This window comes from Uloborus diversus, chromosome 6, assembly GCF_026930045.1.
Source record: "Uloborus diversus isolate 005 chromosome 6, Udiv.v.3.1, whole genome shotgun sequence".
Taxonomy (NCBI): Eukaryota; Metazoa; Arthropoda; class Arachnida; order Araneae; family Uloboridae; genus Uloborus; species Uloborus diversus.
In genome coordinates, this window is record NC_072736.1 from 53,271,113 (window position 1) to 53,296,227 (window position 25,115).

Consider the following 25,115-nt stretch of genomic DNA (forward strand, 5'->3'; position numbering starts at 1 on the left):
GTGAACTTTATGATTTACATCTTTCGGTTTCTAATTCCATTCCCGACTTTAACATTATAGACAAAAATTCTTGGTCTAGACCCCTTCGTTCCTCTGATAAACATCAAATTGTTTTGAAAAAGAAATTTGCTATGCTTTTTAAATCTTATCATGTCGTTCCTCTTGATAATTTACCAGTTGTTAATAAGAATGTTGTTGTTAATCTTTCTAGCGTTCCATTAAGCAATTCTCAAATTGAGGCTCTAAAATGTAATGATAATTTTGCTGTGAGTGTTAAACCTTCTTTTTCAAAGCTTATTGCTCCTGTTGAGAAAGCTTTTAAATTTAGTGCCTTAACTTCCTCCCAAAAAGATTCGATTCGGCATCTTATAGCTTCTAATATTGACTTTTAACTCGAAAATTTCTAAACCTGTTTTTGCTAATACTGTTAGCCGTTCTGTTAAAGACTTAGTTTCGAATTCTGATCTGGTTGTTACCAAAGCTGACAAGGGTAGCCAAATTGTTGTTCTTGACAAATCATCTTATGTTGATAAAACTAATGATTTGATTTCTTCTGGGCCATATGCTGAAATTTCTAAAGTTCCTAGTGATAAAGAGTTAAAAACTATTTCATCTGCTGTCAAGTCTGCTAAGTCTATTCCTTCAAATGTTAAACGCTCTGTTGTTCCATGCTAATTGTGCTAGATTTTATGCTTTACCTAAGGCGCATAAAGCTGGTATCCCTTTCAGGCCGATTGTTTCCAATATTGGTACGGCTTCGTACAAACTTGCAAAATATTTAGTCTCTGTGTTTGCTCCTCTTAGGAGTCACAATTTATTTACTATTAAAAATTCTGTTGAATTTGTTAAAAAAATTCATAGTTTCGTTCCAAATAATTCTTTTATGGCTTCTTTTGATGTTAACTCTTTATTTACGACCGTTCCCGTCGAGGGTTCACTGTTATGCCTTCGTAGAAGACTTTCTGAATTTCATTTCACCAATACGGAAATTGAGGATTTAATTTTCCTTACCCGTACTTGTCTTAAGCAATGTTCTTTTGTTTTTAATGGGAAATTTTATATTATGTTAGATGGTCTGGCTATGGGAAACCCACTTAGCCCCATTCTTAGTGATATTTACATGCATTATTTTCAGGTTAAGCTGTTCCAAAAACTGGAGTTTCAATTTTATGTTCGGTATGTTGATGATTGTTTTGTTCTAATGAACCAGAATCAGTTTAAGAGTGATGAGGTTTTATCTATTTTAAACTCCATTGAACCTCATATTCAGTTTTCTTGTGAGAAAGAACGGAATAATTGCATTTCATTTCTTGATGTACTTGTTTCTCGTACTGAAATTGGTTTTGAAACTACTGTTTATCGCAAACCTTTTGCTGTTTCTTTACCTCCTCATAGACTATCGTCTCATCCTCCAAATCAAAAATATTCTGCTTTCAATTCTTTTGTTTATCGTGCAATTAATATTTGTTCTTCGTCGGAACTTCTTAAAGTGGAACTTAATTATCTTAAAGCTGTGGCAATTGATAGAGACTATCCGCTAACTTTGATTGATTCCATTTATAAAAAACTTTCAAATAAATCCCAAACTAATGTTCTTAACCGAACCTTCATCAGAAAGAATTCGGTTGTTTTATACCATTCTTTCCATCTGTAAGCTATCAGGTTGCTAAGATTTTAAAACGTTTCCAATTCCAGGTGGTGTTCTCTCCTATTAATAAACTTTCATTCTCTTCTCTTAAAGATCCTATTCACCCTCTTAATTGTTGTGGAATTTATAGAATTAATTGTAGTTGTAAACTTGCCTATATTGGACAGACTCGGCGTGCTTTAAAAATTCGCTTGAAAGAGCATCAAAACTAAATTTGTGCTTCTGCTAACGTTGTTTTGTCTTTCTTTAACATTACATGTCCATCGAAAGCGCCAATTTTTCTGGGTTCATTATTATTATTTATATTGATTGGACACTTGCTCACTATATCCAACCAACCAGCAGAAATATCGCCAGAATTTTTTCAGAAAGATTTCAGTAGCTGATGCATTTGGCAGTTTTTTCCACTGTCGCTGTTTTTGAGCCCAAAGACTACGTAATAATGTTTTTCAGCTTTCACCATATGAACAAAATATCACCAATCAAAGGTACTTTTAAAAAAAATACTGTGTAAAAATACTTCAACAACTAAATTAGGCAAATCCATAAACCGCACAAAAACTTCCATTAATTTTTCTTTTTGCACGATTTCAAACAATCGCCAAATTTTACTACTTATTTTGGAAACATTTCGGATGAAACCGTTTAGCGCCATTTTATTCCGACCAAAAGTATCTCAGCATCTGACAAAAATATTTCTATAAAAAAATTAGTAAGGAGGGGGAGCATTATCGAAAGTGTTCCAAAATGATTCTCGCAAATTTGATAAGATTTTAAACCGCACCAAGTGCCCACAAAAATTGAAATTTCCCAAAATAACTAAAGCAAGTGTAAGGGGAACACTGGCGGCTGCATTTTTAAAAACAGTTCGTACATCAATAGCCATACAGAGAAGGTTTTAGATTTTTTTTCAAAAATGTACTAACAGATAAATCTTTTTAAACATGTAAAGTTTAATTTCATATTTCGGAAATTCTTCAAATTTGTATATGCTTAAATGTCGTGCTTTCGTTTCTAATTGAATACTATTTTGTTCTTTATACTTATTGCTATTTTAGTTTAATGAGTAAGGAAGAAGCTTGATTTTTAATCACGTCAAAAAGGTTTGTTTTAAATTCTTTCGCTTAAAACAGAAAACACGGGCAAGTAACGATTGTTTCTCATAATTATTACTCACCCAGGCAACGCCGTGTATTTTTGCTAGTCATCTATACATTTATTTTAGCAATAAGACGTCTTAAAGCTAGAAAATCAAAATCATTACTTTAGTTGCAAGGCTGGTTTCAACAGGAGAAGAATTCGAAGAATTTCTTTGAATTGCGCATTTCTCAATGCATATTTTTACTGACTGAAATCCCCCTCGCCCCGTTGAATCGAATTTCATTCCACAAAAAATCCCTAAAATTACAACTTAAATTGTTTTATCTGCTCTTTGAGAACACATGAGTGTAAAAAGTTATCCAAAATCCCCCCCCCCCCCGGTTTCTATTTTCTTAACAAGGCCTTACTAGCGAAAAAACTATACTTCGCAGCATAATTCTGCCAGTGCGAATTTTGCTCCCAGCTATTAGACAATCAATTTTGTTTTTAACATAGTCAATGCTCTAACAAATACAAATCAAATCAATTAAATATTTGCTTATTTTTAGGTATACTTGTAAATACATCTCACAATTCCGAAAAGCAAGATTTTCCTAATTTCATCACATACATAAATCTCTTACGAGACATGTTTTGACAAAAGTATGAAAAATACATGCGAGCATCTCATTCACGTTGCTGTTGCTGAAAATTCATCCCGTTTGAAAACAAAGAATTAAGATTCGTTATAAAATAGTTAAATAATATGGAGATGTTGTTTTCAAATTCAACGTTAAAGGAAACACTCATAAATCGTTTTCTTACACATACAAGTTTTGTAAGAGCTAATATATGTCTACCAATACAAATAGAACATTTTATGCAAATAATACCGAATCTGAGCTACTTGGAGTTTCAGGCATATTTATAAATTTTTGAAGCTGCATAATAAGTAAATATTTGTAAATATTTATGACTGCTTGGTGGGATAGATCACAGTATAACAAATAAATATTGATTAAACGATCTCGTCATATTTGCAACCTCTTTCACACGCTGCATTTGTTGCCACATCTGTTTTAGTGTAGGGAACATGTTATATTAGTTAAGCTGGTTTGAAATGTGTTTTTTTTTTTTTTTTTTTTTTGGAGAAACATTTTGATTCTGAAATGATTTTGAATTTTATAAAACATTTGAAATTCAAATTGAAGTAAGAAAATAAGTTTGCAATTATGTAAATAATTGGAAAAGAGACAAAGAAAAAATAGTTTAATAAAACCTTTTTGGCGTTTCTATCTGTATTGTATACTAGCGGTACCTGACGGCTTTTCCCGTAGTAGAAAATTGAAAGGTAATTTGATTCGCCTGTATATTTACAAATAATGGATGATGAATTTCTCGCCAATTTGCTATGTTTATTTGCTCGCCCATGGTACGGTTCTATGTTATGATAATTTGGTAATTTACTCGTTCACGTTATGATAATTTGCTCGACAAAATGTTCTTAAATTTGGAATAGAAAAAGAATAAGATCGAATTTTTGAAAAATCGCTTAGATTTGCTCACCCCTACGCTAAAAACTAATTCTGTGCCAAATTTCATGAAAATCGGCCAAACGGTCTAGCCACTATGCGTGTAACAGACATCTAGATATACAGAGATCCAGATATCCAGACATATACAGACTTTCAGTTTTATTATTAGTAACGATATTTATTATTTGCTCTTTCAACCAAGAGTAGCAAAACGTTTTTTAAAATCTTCCTGGCCCCTTAAATATGAAATACAGTAGTACCTCCTTTAAGGGACACCTCTATTTAAGAGACATTTCCCTGGTCCCAGTCCTTTTGAATAGGGACCTTCATGTATTTGCCTCTCATTAAGGGACACTCTATTTAAGGGACAGTCACAGAAAAAAATTACAAAAAATATGTATAATTTCATTAGAAATATAGAGTTTATTGGAACTCAAGGTTCCCTTTATGTTCAAAAATTAACTAGTAAAGTTTGTCTTGACATTAAAATGCAAAAGCAAGTAAGTATCCTAAAATCCTTGCTGAGACTTACATTCATGCATTTCCCTCTCATCAATTTTTTCTTCAGAGCTTAACCCGGAAGATATTGTGCACCCACGACAAGCTTTGTTTAGAAAACTGGAAGTATGATCTCACTGTTGCACTTTGGCGATTTTTTTTTCTTTTTCTTTTTTTTTAAATCTGTTTCAATTTGGCCACTGTTGCTGATATTTAGAGAGTAAACTATTGAATAACATTAAAATCACCAGTAATGGGGAAACGACATTAAATTGGAGTAAAAGGAAGTCTTGTGATGCACACATCAGCTCGTATTTTTAAAAAAGAGCATAATTATAGGTTTAGTAATGAATATTAACCTACAAGGCAATGCACATTATAAATTAAAACCACTACAATGCCCTACTAAGAGGCCCAGAGTTGAGTGTTATGGTCTTCTTTAAATATTACTTTGTTTTGATACTTAAATAGTTTTCTTTGCGACAAGTATTTTTTTAACATGAACCAAATTTTAAAATCTAGACTAATTTTGCCTCAACTGACGAGGTTTGTGCGGTTAAAAAGTGAGATTTTAAATGTCGGATAATGAGTGGGTAAATTTTCTCCAAAATTCTTCTGAGATTTTGAATTTAGGTAGAATTTATCTTAAACCCTTATGTTTTCTGTTTTAAGTTGAACGCACATTTTTTTGTGTTAAATTTGAGGCTCTGTTCAATTACGTTTTATAAAATAATTGTTAATGAAATGGCTTTTGCTCTTCTTCCCATTCCGACTTGTTCTTCAGGTAAACTTTTCTACTTGGCGACTTAATAAGTTTCGCCATCTCTTTGCCGTCTCTTTACTAAAACTTACTTGTAAATCTTAAAATGATCTAAAAATATCGTAGTTACATTATAAAGTAAAATTTACGATCAGTTATATGTAAGAACATGTTAAAATCTCTGACACTTTTCCCTTCATTCTATTATTGCAGCTAAGTATTTCATGTATTTCATCGTTTACGCATCAAATCGGTCTTCCACACTCCCACAGATTGAACATTTTTCGTATAGCCAAATAAATTCCAAACTGTTCTCAATTCCAGCAAGTTGATCTTCCAGATGAATCGTCTGAGAAATAGCATAATGTCATGCCTCGAGACACGCGAAAGCATTCCATTACATTTTTGACCCTACCATCCATCATGCCCACGGAGGAAAGATGTCGTCCGAAGATGCTGAAATCGTCTGCATAACTCTCCCCCCTCCACCAACTCCAGATATGAACTAGCCCGAGGAAAAGTTAAAATCTTGATCTATGTCCTGATACATATTGGGTTGTAACGGAACCATTTATCATTTTCGTTTCAAAGTTATTGCATCGTAAAGTGATGCATAAATCCTGAAGTGTGGCTTTGAATATAAAACTAGGTTCTATTATGATGTATATCTGTGCCGAAAATTATTATCTTTTTAATGATACGTTTTCACCCTAGCAGCAATCTAAAACTGATTGACAATAAAATCATAGTGTAATTTTCTCAACCTTTTTTTCAGTTTGGTATGTGCTATGATTTAAATTTCATTAATATGACTGTTCGAGTTTTACTTTATTCATTTGTTCTTTTTGTCACCTGTTACTTTTCTTAGGGGCTATATATTGTATAAGCAGAACAGCTTCACATATACAAGAAGACAGTTAACGCTTTGTCTCCGGACAAATACACAAGAAAGAATAACATCACTACGAGAAGTAAGTAAATAGCATCCGGGAATATTCTTTCTCTACACTGTAAAACTTTTCAGAAACTTTACTGAGTATTTCCGTGTAACGTTTCGTTATTTCAATGATTTTTATCCACTTCCTGGAAATATCAAGTATCATTTTTAAAAAGTTTCCTGAATGGCTACAAGTTGCAAGAATGCAGACTTCTCTCTGTTGTAAAAATTATTTATAGCTCCCAGTTTAAAGATTAACTGAGAGTATTTATAAGGTGTATCGACTTAGTTTCAATTGCGGGTTGTCCGGACTGTTTAAGCTCCCAAAGGGAACGAAAAGGTCTTTGGACTACTTAACTTTGCAAGAATTGCAATCATTACTTGCAATTCTGGCTTGACTTTGGCCATGATTGCAGTACTGCTTATAGAGATATTATATTATCCTTACCTAAGATTACTTTAAAGTTCTAGAGACACGACTGGCTTTAAACGAAAAGATTTTTGGATTTCTCAGGATAATTTCGAGAAGGTTACTCAGTTTTAGCTGAAAACATTCCTGGTTTTTGCGAGATATGTTACTGGCTGAAATTGGGCTCATTAGCTGCCTAATATTTTCCAGGAACGTTTCTGAATCGTTTTTACAGTGTATCTGAAGGCATCGGTTCGATCTTTAAGATATTACAATATGTTTTGGCAACTCAAGTTAAACGTTTTAAGTTGTAATGCATAATTAGTACTTTAAGTTGTTTCTAGAAACGTTGAGAACCCATGAATAAGTATTGCTTAAAAGTTCATCGAACAGTAAACTGACAGAGTTTGATTTGCACTTTTAATAAATACCAACTTGGAAATAATCTTCAAGTGAGTATATACGAGTATGCATATGGCAATTATCGCAGGAAATTCGTAGCTTTTATACATTAAAACACGTGGATTTAGCATCGCATGCCATTTACTCACTGCATCTGATATCTGCAATTGAATGTAATAAAGGCCATGATTTATTTCATAAAGTTAATTATAAGTTTTCGGAACAATTAGCGTCATTTTCACCTCTGAATCATTTTAAACTCGGATGAATTTTCAATTAATGGAATTCGAGAGACATTGGATAATGAAATTCCCCGCAAAGTGTAAAGTTTCCAACATTTAATACGCAGAGAAGTGCTATGTGATAATCTATGCAGTTTCATTAGATGGAAACTGATAACGATGAGCCTCAGTAAATGAATCTCGAAGGTTAATCAGATAATAAAAATAATTTTAAAAGAATGTAAAATTCTTGAATTTAATCAGCATTTTTTTTATTGGAGCAATGATTATTTGAAAAGTTCTTGTAACTTAATTTGATATAAGTAACTAAACAAATATCCACTTCTGATGCATTTGATATTGTATATCTGGTTAACTCAATCATAAGAAACAAGGACTTGGTGCTGACAGCGTAGCATACTGCCGTGGGCAGGTAAAGGACAGTAACTGCATTTTTTTCTCTTTTTTTTTTCGCAGTTTTGTCATCTTTGCACGTTAGCTTTATTGCACGATCTTGCTTATTTGATTTCCGCTGAAATAAAGGCGCAAAAAACTCGTCGGAGGGAATGGCCATCGGATGGGAATGGTTTGGAGGGTGAGAATGATACAAATCTCAGTTTTGACGTAATAAGGTTCGTAGCGCATTCTGAGCTAGCTCAGTTCCAAGAGGAACTATTGAGCAACCTTTTCTGATGATGAGGGAGTTGTTATCACTGTGAAAACTGCCCGCCAGACGAATAACCTGGTGATTGTGAATTTATCTGTCGGGAGCGACGTCTTTGTTGGTAGCTCGGAAATTCATGTCGGGGGACTTTTAGTGCAGAATGAATAATTTCGTAAGCACCTTTTCCTTTCATATTACATAAAGAAAGGTACCTCCAATTTTCATTTAAAAATAAAATATTCTGATGTTGCTACGTTTACAAATGTGTAAAGTTTACAATTTGGAGGTGTAGATGCAAGTGAATTTGAAGTTTCAACAATGTTGAAGTGAGGTAAATTTTGGCAGTGGCCTGAAAATAAGATGCTAAGATTTAGAATCCATCTTCAAAAATTATAAAGAAGATAAAGCTTTTCTTTTATCTCGATTTTATGATGTACCTAACTCCCCAAAGTTCAATTTTCAGCATAACTTACATCTACAAGAGAGACAGAGTATGGTACAAACCACCAACATTTATGTGAAAACCTTGAAACATGTGCTGTACAATCCTCACCCACAATGAGAGGGTGAGAATAGTACAAAGAAACTGGAGGGGGTGTGGGTAAAGCTTCAAATTATTTCAGGGTCAGAATCGAAAACCCAGGTCCTAAACTATAATATTAACGCAAATTAAATTTTTTTTCGGATAAATGTTGAGTAATTACAGTCAGAAATGTACAGGGTGTCCTGAAAAAGACTAACTGTTTTCAAAAATTTATAACAGGAAAATGGTAAATGATAAAAAATAATTCTTGCAGAAAATTCATGTGGTGGGCCGTAAATTTTTTATCCCTGAGTTCCAAATCTTAGTTGAAAAATTTTCCAATAGGTGGCGCAGCAGATAGTAAGCTCGCAAATCAAAATGAAAAAAGATAGAAAACTATATCATAATTTTTCGAAAATAATGAAAAAAAAAAGAAAAACAATAGTTTCAAACAATCGTCTGCTGAAATCCCATGTTGCAATCGGAGGGAAAATTGGATGATTTCAATTCTTTTTTGACTTATAGACTTACTATGCGCAGCGCCATCTATTGAAACATTTTTGAACTGAAATTTGGAGCTCTGAGAGAGAAAATTTAGCATCCACCACATGAATTTTCTGCAAGAATTTGTTTTTCATCATTAACCATTCTCCTGTTATAAATTTTTGAAAACAGTCAGTTTTTTCAGGACACCCTGTACTAAAACTGTACCATAGTCACCCGTTTTTACGGTACTCAATCCAACACACAATTCTTTAAATATCTTGAAAACTCATTTCTACAGATACTGCCGTTTACCTGCCTATGGCAGCATAGTGGTTAGAAGTTGTCCAAGTTCGCAGGGCTGTGGCCCTTGTCAGTGAATTTTCAAGGTGCAGAAAAACCTGCAGCTTTCACGTCGTACGTTTGTACAGCGTGTTAAAGAGTCGAGGGGGGGGGAGAATGGCTACCCTTGAGTGTCAATTCGTCTTTATGTCCTCGAATAAATTAAATTCTTTGTTTGGCATCATGAGTGTCCATTCGGCGAGAAACAAGGTATCAAATACTTTCAAGTGGTAATGGCTATTCGCCGATAGTAGTTAACTATGAAAAAAGAACCCTGGCGTCGTCAAGTAGTGAAGAACTAACTACCATTAGAAACAAACAAACAAGACATTAGCACAATAATTCGTCGCTAAAAAGATGAATGGGCGCATCACAAAAAAAACGAAAAATGAGTTATGACCACCACAGAAATGTCTAAAGTCGATTTTATAATATGACCAATGGGCGTATCTCTACAATAAATAGTAAAAAAGTTACAATCCCTCACACTGGTGGCAGTTCTCAAGCAATACAGTAAGCTGTAAATCTTGTAATCGGTTTTCTGCAAAATGCTTAAAAGTGAGATACGCCCATTCATCTTTTTAGCGACGAATTATTAATCCGAGAATATAGTTACATGTACTATTGATGGCATAAAAAGATTTAATTGTGCCTATGAGTGAGTATAATAAAAGTAAATTTTCGCTTACTCAAAACATGTTCAAAAAAAACCCCTATTAATCTACCTTTTATTGCTATTAAGATCAGTCGTCCCACAAAGGAAAACCTGGAACCTTATTTTGTTACCTTCGTCTCTTATTTATTGATTAATTGCTTTGTAAAAATATAGACAAATATTGTATTTCGATGTTGTTTTGCCACTTCAGAAAGTATATATGCCCTACTTATCAACAGTTTTCATCTATATTGTTCTTTTTATCTATCAATTCATTTACCTTTTCTTGTCTTTAAGATCAGCCGTCCCCAAAGGAAAACCTGAAACCTCTTTATTTTTTACCTACGTATCTTGTTTATTGATTAATTAATTTGTAAAAACAAAGATAATATTGCATTTCACTGTTGTATAAATTTGCTGCTTCAGAAAGTATATAAGCCTTATTTTTCAACAGTTTTGCCCTATATTGTTCAGTTCATATACCAATTCCTCTACCTTTTATTGCTTTTAAGCTGTCCCCAAAGGAAAACCCGGAACCTCTTTATTTTTCACCTGGGACTCTTAGTAATTGATACTTTGATTTGTAAAAAATAAAGATAATATCGTATTACATTGTTGCATAAGTTTTGCCGCTTTAGAAAGTATATATGCCCTATCTATCAACAGCTCATGCGTGATTAGAAGTAAAAGTGAGAAAATTATTATTACAACTTATCTCAATGTAATGGTAGTAATAACGACGGAGCGTAGCGACGATTAGGCTTTCTTTTAAAATCAAGAGTTTTAAAGCATCTCTAATGATGATTTCAACTTTGCTACCTTTTTGGAGTCGACTCGAATTATAATGCCGGGTTAACATACAACCCACCTCAACACTTCCGACACAAAAATATCACCTCAACAGTTCAGGTTCAAGATAGAATGATTTGATCTTTTACCGTAAACAATACAGCGTTCACAGTAAACAACCTACAACTATCGCAGTAAGTTTCAATTAAATGTTGCCACCTGCAGCGGAAAACAATATGATTGAAGGGCGTAAAAGAACCTAAACAACAAACTATCTGTCCACTCCTTATCCTGGAAAATAACTAAGACATCATCTCCTTGATGAATGGGTCTCCCCCGTAATACGCTCCAGGAACTCTTCTCACCTTGTTGGAGCCTCCATCATCAAAAAATCCGTTATTGATTCTCGAGTTCAACGCCGCCAAAGTTTTCACCGGGAGTCTGATGGAAATTCGATGACGCGATGGCTTTCATAAATAAATCTCGGCTCCGGGATGAGTTACATGGATTAAAGTTTGGCTCCGGTGAACAACTTGACGGGCATCATAGACTCATCTGTTTTAAGTCTTCCAATTACTGTGAACAAAACTTTTATTACACCTTGAGTTTCGCGTAGAAAGCTGGAGAGATGAATCAACTTGACATTCGTCTTATTATCCTTGTTTCTTATCGTTGTGTAATTTTAATAAGAAGATAGTTTATCAAAAGTGTTTACATCTGAAAAAAGCAATAAAATGGTGAAGACCCTTTTTTTTTATTATTTCCTTTTATCCATAAGCTTATGTCTTTATCATTTCAAAAAGTTTAATCTCGAAGAAAATGTTAGCAAAATTTTGAAAATTTGTGAGTGATTAAGGATGACTGATTTTCACTAATATTTTAGCATAATGGTATTCATCTAATTTCATTGATCTCCTTGTCTAAACCATTAAACAAAGCATGGAACTTTTAGATACTTGAAACTCAGAGAGAGACGAAATTGCACTCTTGGGAGGGCTAAAAAGTTGGTATTTTCGATAGGCAACGTGTGTGTGCAGGGAGGGGAATAAAACAAGTAGCTTTCTAATTAGATAGCGCAAGAGCTTCAAAATTTGAAAAACATGTTTAAGAACGTAAAATTTCAGATGCATTTATTAAAGTTTAAATGTTAAAAAAATATATCTAATGATAGTTACACAATTATCATGCGTCTTCAAAATAATTGGGATCCCATAACAGTTTTTAGTTCGAGTCTTAGCAATAAACTTTTGTAAATTAAACAAAATTCCACTTGTTTAGGATTTTTAGCGAATTGTAGCATTTCTTTTTCATTTACTGACCAGTTTTAACATTGAATGAACACTTTGCAGCTATTCGCTGGTAATACAATAATACAGGATTTCTAGAAAGTCCTTAACACATTTCAAAAATTCATATAAAAGCAACACATTGTTATATGAATATACGGTTTAAGCCATAATACTTCACAGGTTCAACAATATTTTATGACATCGTAAAAAAAAGAAAAAGCAGGGGGGAAAAGTGTAATTATAAGTAATAGCTGATCGTCACAGTAAGAAACGAGCTGTGTGCATCACATGACTTCCTTCTACTACAATTTAATGTCATTTCCCCAATATTGGCATCTTTAATGTGATTCAATAGTTTACTCTCTAAATATCACCAACAGTGGCCAAATTGAAATCAGATGTAAAAAAAACCGCCAAATTTGTTACCAAGCTGGCGACAAAACTGGGCGACCAAAAGACTGGCGATATATCGCCAAGTGTCCGAAAATTATAACACCACTTGAGTTTATATCGAAACTAACAATGATTTCTTCCCAAAAGGGGGCAAAAGATTCGTTATTGCAATTTCAGCAGTTTTTTTTTTTTTTTTTTTTTTTTAATTTGTTAAATCAACTTCCAACATTAGACTTATATAATACTTTATGGTTTACTTTACTGTTCACAAATACATAATCACCAGCTTTAGCAGTTTCGGTAGTTGAACTATCAATTCCTATTATGTTATTATAGTTGTCTTCTATTTAACTAAAACAAAAATTTAATTGATTTTGATGATTTGTTCATCATTTTGTTGATTTTGATTTTAAAATCCTTATATATTATTTCTGTAGCCTGTTTTTGGTTTCTACGCCAGATTTTCCTCAATTCTTGATCGATTTCTTTGATTTACGCCTTATTTTAAAGCTTATGGTGCTGGCTACTGACGAAAAATAGACCCACGGTTTAAAAATTGTTTTTCTCAGCCGAAAAACCTGTTTTAAAGAACCAGAATAAGGTTTTCGGTTAAACTTATAACTTTAATTTGCGCTATGACCGACAGAGCTGAGTAGCTTGATCGGCAGAGCGTTCTCTTCGTAACCAGGAGAATGCGTGTTCGGGCCCACGTCCGGACAATCTGCAACAAAAAATTAGAGAAATATCGCGCAGTACATGATTCCTTAAGTGAATAACAACTATGTAGGATTAAGATGAATGAGAAGGAAACGCTAATTGCTGATATGAAAACTTGAAGTGACTTTGTGCTAAATTACTTCGGAATTGTACGTTTTTTTTTTCTTTTTAAGCTTTGGCTCTGGTAAGAAAATTAAAGCATAATGTAAGCGAAAATATAAGTAACAGGTTTAAGATTTCAGACTACAATAGAATTGTTTTTTGCTCAGAAAAAATAATAAATCGTATATTGAAATATATATTCTTCTAATGAGTTTTTGACTCTTTGCACAAATAAATAAAATACTATCTCAATTTGAAGGGTAAAATATATATTTTTTCTTCTTTTTGCTAAAAAAACAAATAGCTTATCACATTTTTACTACATTCGAAAAGCTACGCTTAAAAAAGAGCATAGTTCAATTTATTTTGTATTTTAACCGTGCTGTTAAGTGATGAACACGTGCTGCCATCCAAGTTATAACGGTTTAAGCAGCCTGCGATAACAAATTGTAAAAATTTTCAAAAATAAAAACATTTTTCTTCAATATCTTATCTTATATATTAATCCCCTCTCATTTTAAAACTTATCAGGCTGGCCAATGACGAAAAAAAGACTTACGGTCGAAAATTCAAGTTTTCGAAATCGCCTCTTGCTGTTTCAAAAACTTGATGCTGCCTGTAGTTCTTATGCATTTTTTAAAGCAAAGTTCCAATGCAGTTTTCCATTTTTTACGTCGCTTTCGGCAAAAAAAAATAGCCTGTGTTTGTGTTCATATTTTAATAAAGCTTAACAGCACTGGACTTAGTTGTTCGGTTTAATTGATAAGTTTTTTTCGGTAGAGCGTTCGGCTATAAACTATCTGAACTTCGGGCAAGCTTGGGCTGTCCGACATAATATCAAATCTTTATATATTATTTCTGTAGCCTGTTTTTGATTTCTACGCGAGAGTTTTCTCAATTCTTGATCGATTTCTTTGATTTACACCTTATTTTAAAGCTTATCGTGAGGGCTACTGACGAAAAATAGACCCACGGTCTAAAAATTGTTCTTTCGGATAAAAAAACATGTTTTAAAGAACCAAAATGACATTTTCGGTTAAAGTTATAAGTTTAGCTTGCACTGTTACCAACAGAGCTGAATAGCTTGATCGGCAGAGCGTTCGACTGGTAACCAGGAGAATGCGTGTTCGGGCCCACGTCCGGACAATCTGCATCAAAAAATTAGAAAAATATCGCGCATACCATGAACAATGAATAACAAATATGAGGGAATACATGAGGTAGAAACGCTCTTAGCTGTTATGAAAACTTAAAGCAACACGGAGCTAAATTGATACTCAGTTGTAAGGTTTTTTTTAAAAAAAACTTTGGCACCGGGAAGAAAATTAAAGCATAATGTAAGTGAAAATATAAGTATCAGGTTTAAGATTTCAGACTACATTGAAATTGTTTTTTGTTCAGTAAAATATAATAAATCGTATGTTGAAATATAGATTCTTCTAATGAGTTTTTGACTCTTTGTACAAATAAAAAAAATACTACCTCAATTTAAAGGGTAATATATATATTTTTCTTCTTTTTGCAAAAAAACAAATAGCGTATCACATTTTTACTACATTTGAAAAGCTACTCTTAAAAAAGAACTTAGTTCAAATTATTTTGTATTTTAACCGTGCTGTTAAATGATGAACACGTGCTGCCATCTAAGTCATAACGGTTCAAATTGCCTGCGATAACAAATTGTAAAAATTTTTAAAAATAAAAACACTTCTCGGCAGGAAAAAAATTTTAAAATTACCTGTGGGTTTTTTTTTTTTTTTTTTTTCGATAGAGCGTTCGGCTACAAACCGTCTGAACTTCGGGCCAGTTCGGACTATCCGACATAATAGCAAATTTACAGGAATATTACGCATTACATCTACTCATAACATACAACAGATAACACACGTAATAAAATAAATGCAGTGGGAATGCTATTTGGTATTTTGACTCCTTTATGCAGGCTACAGTTATCATTCAGATAAGTTGACTGCTAATCGAAGGGTGTTCTTCCCCTTTTTTTAAACTTTGACTCCGTTCAGACTACTGAGCATAATATAAGCATTAAAAAAAAGTATTAGATATACCTCAAGGGAATCCTTTTTGTGCAGAAAAACATTTTCATTGTATGCTGAAATGTAGATTTTTCTAATAGCAATGTTCGAACTTTTGTACAAATGAAAAAATACTACGCTAAATTAAAATTACGAGTTTCAACCAGTAAATCTTTAATTATTTATTCGAATACGATATAAAACATTAAAATTATTATCAACTTCATTAGTAAGAAATCATTTTCTACTCCTCTGCTTTCGGCTGAAAAAAAAAAAAAAAAACATTTTGTCTACGTTCGAAAAATTACACTTAAAAAACGGACTCAGTTCAACTGGTTTTGGTTTTGAATTTTAAGTGTTCGATTAGAAGAAAAACAAGTGCGGGGTTTTAAGCCGTACATCTTAAAGAAGCCTGCTGTGGGAAATTGTTGAATATTCAAAAATAAAAACACTTATTTTTTCAACTAAATTTATTACTTCTCTAGAATATTTGTTTTAATCGCTACGTGAGATCTTCCTCATTCTTTAATCAAATTCCATGTTTTACGAATAATTTTAAATCGTATCATGCTGGCTAATGACAAAACATAGACGCATGATCTTATTATATTTTTTTCGGCGAAAAACTTTTTACTGTGTTTTATTACGCATTCCTTCAAGGAATAGCATTCGAAAAGAAAGGCACAGTTGCTAGGTTTGTTGGAGCGTCGTACTGTTAATCAGAATGGCGCCAGTTCGAATCCGTGCCACTAAATATCTCTTTAATGTTTCTTTTTTTTCCGTCAGATGCTCACATGGGCAGGACTGTATTTGCCACAACCTGTTTTTTCACATGCAAAATTACTGATTTTTTACCATGTCACTCAGCCACACTTTTAATGATATTTATATTTGCATTGAAAATACGTACAACCAAAAGGGGAGAGATGATTAAATTATCACAACGTTGTATTTAACGAGGTTTTGTTACTGATGCTTTCAAATTACATGCCTTCTCTTGTGCGCTTACTTTTTTCCGTTTACTTTTTTTAGTTTTTCTTCATAATATTCTTTCTTTGAAATTTTTAAAGAGCGAAATTCCTTATGAAACGATTCGAAGTACAGTGCGGAGTTCCGCACGGGTCGACTAGTCCTCCTTATTTTAGGATTACTTACCCCATAATGAGATGACCTACTTACCCCTTACAACAAAAATTTACGGGGTAAGTTTGACCCATCCTCATAAACACTTATCAATCATATTTTAAACAAAAATTCTTGTTGCTGTATGAACTTAAGGTTAAACTATACATGAAAAATTAATGATCATAAAATAATAATAAACTTGCTGAGGTGTGCATCACATGACTTCCTTTTACTCCTGTCATTTCCCCATTACTGGCAATTTTAATGTGATTCAATAGTTTACTCTCTAAATATCACCAACAGTGGCCAAATTAAAACAGATTTCAAAAAAAAATCGCCAAATTTGCCGCCAAGTTGGCGACGAAATTGGGCGACCAAAAGACTGGCGATATATCGCCAAGTGTCCGACAAATTATAACACCACTTGAATTTACATGGAAACTAACAATGATTTCTCCCCAAAAAGGGGCAAAAGACCCCTTTTAGAAACAACCAAAAGGGTAGGTGCACAACTAAACCCCACTAGGAATCTACGTACTACATTTCAGCTTTCTAGGAAATGCCGTTCTTGAGTTATGCGACATACATACGCACATACGTACATACAGACGTCACGAAAAAATTCGTTGTAACTAACTCGGGAATCGTCAAAATGGATATTTCGTGTTTCTATACGTTCTTAGGCACTTATCCACGTCTGGTCGAGTCGAAAAAAAACTCAATATTCAATCGGGGATGAGTAAAATGGAAATTAATGTCGATTTTAGAGTGAAAATTTTTTCACGAATACAATACTTCTTTTTTTGTAAAAGGAAGTAAAAAAAAGGAAAACAAACGTGTTGCGTGGTGTTTTATATTTTTGTGAAATAGAAAGCAATGCCTTTCATTACCTGAGTTCTAACTGTGCACCGTATGTCGCTCGAACGACATCTAAACGGTACTCAAGTTCGTCCCATGCGTATAAAACATGCATTGAACTCTAGTAATGAATAGGGCTCGACCGATGGCATTTTTTGGCCGATGGGCCGATGCCGATTGCTGGCCGATTGTTCAAAAGATGGCCGATGGCCGATGGCCGATGGCCGATAGTTTTCCTCCAAATGGCCGATTGCCGATGGCCGATGGCCGATGCTGTTGGCCGATGGCAAAAAAAAAAAAAAATAAATAAATAAAAAGATTTATTTGAATTCTGATATTTTTAATTCAAATTATGTTTTTCGCAATCACGAGTTGCGACAGGACACTACTTATTGGAGTTATTGTTTCCAGAAACTGCTCCTGACCTCCCAAACCTGCCCTTCTCCTGGGCGGTTACGTGTGTATAGTTGTGTGTGTGTGTGTGTGTGTGTGTGTGTGTAGGCGCGCATGCATATGTAGGTTTGTGTGTGCGTAGACCTGTGCACACACGTAGGCGTGTATGTCTCTCTGTGTGTAGGTGCTTGTGCATGTGTAGGCTCGTGTGTGCATAGACTTGTGTATGCACATAGGCGTGTGTATGTGTGTGTGTGTGTGTGTGAGCTGTGTAGGACATGGACGCCACTGACCAGGAGAAGCGGATTTCGGGGGACATTTTTCAGGACAGGAGGAGCCGCGCCTGCAGAGGACGATGGGCGGGAGTTCGGCAGAGGGAAGCGGGGGGGGGGAAGAAAATCAGCCTTACGTCAAGGACAGTCAAATGAGAACAATAAGCAATCGTGATTGCTCAAAAAAATCTAACAGAAATAAATTGATAAGATTGTCAGGGATTTGAAGGATTATTGAAACAAGTATAAGAAATACGCAAAATGACATTTCTTAGCCAAAATAATTAATCGCTAAATATTTAAGATATCCTTGAAACGACGAGGGTGGATTTGGGGGGGACAACTAAAATTTTGGAGTAACTCACAACATTAAACTTTGGCCCCAACTTCATTCTCATTTTTTTAGTACAGAACCGCTACCACCAACGCCTCGGAAGAGTTTCTGAATCTACTTCAGCACTTTCGAAGAAAAAATTCAAAAGTGCCTTTGATTTCCGAATTATGTCACCATTCAAAACGTCTTTAATCAATTTCTTACATTAACTTCTTCAGACCTGGTGTCCGGTATACCAGACATACTTTTAAACTAAACACAGTGTTGCTAGATGGTCAAATCCAGATTTCCCCAATTCCCTTTCAACTTTTCTCCAAAAAGAGATGTTTTCTATCAAAATTCCCCAAATTCAAAAATTATTTTTCCACTAATATTTTCATAAAATGAATCGACTTCCTCTAATATTTTTGTCTCTTGAAAAAAAAATTGTTTCCCCAAATAGCCACATTTTCTTACAAAATTCCCCAACTTTTTTTTCCTAACATTTTCGCTTTCTTTTTTTTTTTTTTTTTTTGTCTTCTTTATCTTTATTTTTTTTTACAAATAATAAAGCTGAAAGTCTCTCGTCTGGATCTCTCTCTGTCAAAATCTGTGTGACGCGCATAGCGCCTAGACCGTTCGGCCGATTTTTATGAAATTTGGCAAAGAATTAGTTTGTAGCATGGGGGTGTGCTGTGCACCTTTAAGCGATTTTTCGAAAATTCGATTTTGTTCCTTTTCTATTCTAATTTTACGAACATTTTTCCGAGCAAAATTATGATGAAATGGACGAGTAAATTACCAAGTTATCATAATGTGGAACCGTGACGTCCGCAAGCCAATTGGCGAGATATTCATCATGCATTATTTGTAAGTATACAGGGGAACCAAAAGACCTTTTAATTTTCTACTACGGGCAAATCCGTGCAGGTGCCACTAGTCATAAATACAAGCGCCTGACTGAAAGATAAGAAATAACCAAATACTTTTTTCTACTCGCATTTACTACGCTGCTTCTGCATATACATTTAAACTATGATTTTTGTATACATTTATCCAAGAAAGTTCTTCATCACTTATTTTTACCTAATTCACGTATCAAAACTAGTTACTCACGCAGAACATTAATGCGAATTCCGTAGCATAATATTCCACATAATGCGAAATACGAATTCCATAAAGTTGAGCAAAGCTAAACCAACGCTGTTTGATACAAACAACTTCTTGATGCGAATTTAAATACGAAAAAAATTATTTTTTTCCCCGAGGTTTTTTTCCCCCCAGCTTTTCCCCAAGAAAAAAATGTTTTCCCAAAGAATTCCCCTCAAAACCCATTTCCCCAAAATTTCCCCAGAGAGCACCAGATTTCCCCAAAATGGGGAAATTTCCCCCCAATCTGGCAACACTGTTTAAACAGCTGCTAATCATTTAATAGTTGATTTAATAAGTTGATTTTTTTTTGTAGATGACTCTTTACATTCTAGTTATTATAATTTGAAGTAATTTTTTCGTTTTGGGGTTGACAACACTGACATATAAGGATTGAGAGATAGAGAGTGGCTCATTTTTCCAACAATGGATTTTCATTTGAAAAGCGAGGTTTTTTCCTGATTTTTTAAAAAATATACAATTTTTAATTAATAGTTTCAAACGCTTATATTATGTTTTATAATTGTTTGTAGAACATTTTATAATGAAGTTTGTTCGGTATTTTATCGTTTTTGTATATGAAATATTGATTTCAAAAATATAAGTTAGGAATATTGGACGTGCCATAACTCTTTTAATTTTTCTCCTACAAATTCAAAATTTTGTCAATAAGATATTCTTTACCACAGTACACTGTGTACCAAATATCAAAATTTTTGGTCCAATATTTCATAATTCCGACTGAAGGGGTTAATGCTCTAAATTCTTCCTAAACAATATATAAAGCTTGAAAAAAAAAATCTCTAATTTTAAGAATGGTGATAGTTTTAAACAACTAAAAAGTACAAACTAGAGTTTAATTTCAGAAATTGAGGGAGTGGGAGGAGGAGCACGCAAGTGTTCTCGGAAATACAAAAAATAGTCATAAAAATAGAGTTCAAAACAATCATAAACATTGAGCAGAAAAACCCTTTTAAAACTTGCACCCGAGTTTCTTTTGACGTGCAGTGGCGGATTTAAAAAATAGTAAATGTTGCGACTGCGCGAGAGGCCTCATAGCCATATAGGGGCACCGTAGGAGTTACAAAAATGCTTATGATAAATGTTTTACAACTTCTGTGATAGAGAAATAGGGCCCCAAATGTATTTCGACGGGCCCAAAACTTGTAGCTCCGCCGAAGCGATACAGAAAAGACTGCATTACTGTGATTCATATTACAAATATCGAAAAATTAAAAATTACCGTCGGTTTAACGGGAGTCTAACAAAATGAAACTAAACCGGTTTCGCCGTCTCATATTTTTTCCATGGCCTCCAATTCGGCAATACATCACCAAAGGATCGTCAGTCAGAGACGCTATATTAATTTTCCATTGAAATAAATAATTAATAGCCACAAAAAATGACTAAATAGGCTTTTTAGAACACTCGATCGAAAACAAAAAGGGAAGATGCACAACTGGAACGTACGCACATCCCATATGCGAAAATTTAGCCTTCTGCAGCTTACCATTTTTGAGTTATGACTTATGAGAGATACATACGTACATCCAGCCGCAAGAAACAACGCAATAAGTAACTTGTTTGGTACCTGAATGCAGTATTAAAAACTCTTTCAGGGGTGATTAAAATAGAAATTCATACTGAACTTTAAGTAAACAATTTTATATGAAAACAATAACTCAACAACTGAACACAATAACTTTTATATGAAAACAATAACACTTTTTAATACTTTGTATTAAACAGTAAAACAACAAAGGTCCTTTTTTTTCCCAAAACATCGGCCAATTCCATCGGCTTTTCGATGTTTTTTAAGGCCGATGGGCCGATGTTTCCCGCAAGTTAGCATCGGCCGCCGATGCCGATGGCTAAATTGTTGAACCATCGGCGCCGATGCATCGGCCAGGCCGATGCATCGGTCGAGTCCTAGTAATGAAAGGTATTACTTTCTGTTTGATAAAATGATTGAATAATCTCACATGACGTTCTTTTTTCTTACTGTGACGATACATCGATTACTTATTATAACACTTTTTCTGTTTTCCTTTTTAATTTTTTTAACGATGTCAGAAAAAGTTCTTGAGTTTGAATTTTATCATATTAAATGCTTGGCACTGCTCGAGCTGCGTTATGGAATACACTGTTAAAGAAAAAAAACTCCCGTTTACTAAAAAATCTGTAGGAAATTCTGTTCTCACAAAGATTTCCAGTAGCAATGCAGTTCCCTCTTAATTAGCGTTACCGAAAAAACTCATAGTTACAATGTTGCTTGAGAAGAAACTATCGTTACAACGTTACTTATAAAGAAGCTCTATCGTTACTTGAAACCTTTATGGAAGCCTAGTTTCCTAAAGATTCTCCGGTAAACGGGCAGTTCTTTTTATATGTAATTCGAAATCATAAAACAAAAGCTTTTTAATTAACTTAGTCCCAATGCACTTTTTAATACGTCTACTTCAGATACCACGTGTCAGAGTTTAACGGTATGATGCATAAGCAAGTTTATATATTAGTTTCTTCATTGGTTACTAGTGAAAATACCCGGCGTTGCCTGGGTCAGTAATAATTAAGAGAAAAAATCGTTACTTGCTTTTGTTTTCTGTTTTAAGTGAAAGAATTTAAAACACATCTTTTTGACGTGATTAAAAATCGAGTTTCTTCCTTACCCATAAAACTAAAATAGCAATAAGTATAAAGAACAAAATAGTATTGATTTAGAAACGAAAGCACTGTATTTAAGCATATACAAATTTCCAAAACATGAAATTAATCTTCTCATGTTTAAAAAGATTAATCTGTTGATACTTTTTTTTTACATGGAGTCTAAAACCTTCTCTGTATGGCTAATGAAGTACGAAGTGATTTAAAAAAAGTAGCTGCGCTCGTAATCCCCTTATACTTGCTTTAGCTATTTTGGGAAATTTCAATCATTGTGGGCTCTTGGTGCGATTTTACCGAATTTGCGAGAGTCATTTTGGGGTACCTTCGATGATTCTCCCCCTTCTTTCCTTCCTTTGTAAAACGATATGATATTAATTTTCGTTACAGAGATATCGTCGCCAGATTCTGAGATACTTTTGGTCACCATAAAATGGCGCTACACAGTTTCATCCGAAATGTTTCCAAAATAAGTTGTAAAATCTGGTGATTGTTTGAAATTGTGCAAAAAGGAAAATTAATGGAAGTTTTTGTGCTGTTTATGGATTTGCCTAATTTAGTTGCTGGATTATTTAAAACAGTAAAAAAAGTCTTTTGAAAATTCTTTGATTGGCGATATTTTGTTTATATGGTGAAAGCTGAGAAACATTATTACGTAGTCTTCGGCTTCAAAAACAGCAACGTTGAAAAAACTGCCAAATGCATCAGCTACGGAAATCTTTCTGCAAAAATTTTGGCGATCTGCTGGTTGATTGGATAGGGTCACCCGGGGTAAAATGGGTATAAAAAACAGCATTTTTGATTTCAGTGACCCATAGCAGAAATATCATGAAATATAATTGTGTTTTTGTTCAATATTCTATACATTGTGTATCTTAGGTCTAATTTGGACGTAGTTTGTGTTAACTTTTTACTTTAAATTTAGTGTAAAGGGGTATACCTATTTTACCACTGTGTATACCCATTTTACCCCGTGCTTCGGGGTAAAATGGGTATACACCGGGGTAAAATGGGTATATGCTGTTTTAAGTTGAACTACACTGTAACTAATGGAGAATTTTTTTTTTAATTGAGTATAATTGCATTGGAGGATAAAAACTTTAATCCAAAACAACCACAAAAAATGTTTACAGAACCAAATTTTTGGACAAAAGGCGCGTTGGCAAAGTCTTGCGGTTTGGCTGAGGTAGTATTTTTACAACTTTATGATTCCTGCACAACATCAACATGTCATCTTTCTTGGGGAGCACATAGGATAATTTGGCAGATGATTTTGTAGCATACTTCTCAGTACATTCACCTTCAGCTGAGATTTCAGTGATTAAACCTATGAATTCCACAAATTTAACAACCGCCCTGTCACCAATTGCTGGGATGAACAATTAGGAGAACCACTAATTTTCACTCCTTCTTCATTAGTTATTTTATCAATTATTGTTAATGTATTTTTTTTAATTTCTTTAATTTATGTGTATTTATTTATTTTTTCTGCTTTTGTTTGCCTCTTGCCTGTTCGTGTACAATCTTGCAGCCACCTGCTATGTAATTAAAACTTCTCCCACCTTTGTTTGAACTTTTTTTTTTTTTTTGCAAATTTTTCATTTCCTTACCAGTGCTAAAAAGTGGCTGTGAACCAAGAGGTATAGCAGGAGGATTTAGTTATTCAGTACAACTTTGCTATGAGACATAAGGATTCTGTTGTGATTGTGCGTGAGGTTGTACTTAGACTATGCTCTGAGCATGGGAGATTGGTAGTTTTAAAAGGAAATTAAAAAGACAGCGTATTAGCAATCAATACTTACTATGTTTTCTAATATGTAGCAATGAACCATATACATGATAAACTTACAGTAAATCACTAACCTACAGTAATCATGAACTATATCAATAATAATCGAAAAATGTAATACCTTTAAGTACTAATTGGTGTAAGTTATAGTAATTAAAATAAAACAAATAAATACAGAGTAATTATTTATAAAACTTTTTAAAAACATACTTTTAGTTTAAAAGATGAATAATATCGAACATTTGTCTTGCAAAGATAATTTAAGTTTTTTAATCTTCATGCATTCAATGTCTTTAACTCGAAAATGTTGGCTATACCCATTTTACCCCGTACAACTAAAAGTGCTATAAAATTTTTGTAAATATTAAAATTTACCTATTTTTTGAGTTTTTTGTTAAAAAAATTCTTTTTCTATCAAATCCAAATAAAAAACTTCCAAAAATCTTCCTGCAAATTTTTTTAGAAAGAAGTTTATCACTCACTATAAACGCATTGTTTTGTGTTCTGAAAATTAAAACTGTTGCTAAGCCTGGTAAATGAGTTGCTAGATTTTTTTTTCTCAAGTCAAAATGTTGCCTGATATGTAAACATTTTCATCATTTTTTTTATTTTCAAAAAATGTTGTCCAGTAGAAAAAAATCAAGAAAAATGCAACTATACCCATTTTACCCCGGCTACCCATTTTACCCCGGGTCCCCCTAATGAGTAAGGGGGACTATCAGCATAAATAATAATAATAACCATTAATTACATTAAAGTTCCGTTTAAGTGGAAAATGATCAGCCAAATCATGTATTATTTGCCAATCTTGTGCAAAAATCTTACTTCAAGATTTGACTTGAGAAAAGCCTTTAACGGTCACGAAAAGCAAAGATAGTTAACAATACAACAATTGCCGCTATCGACAGGGAGTTGAGATGATACACTAAATACTGTATTGAGTTGAGGAAAGCCTTCGAACATGGAACTAAAAAGCTCATAACTCGTTTTTTATTCTACTTAGAAATTTCGAACAGGTGCCATCTTCAGCAGAAAAATCAGAGCTTTCGATGGACATATAATGTAAATATGTGCA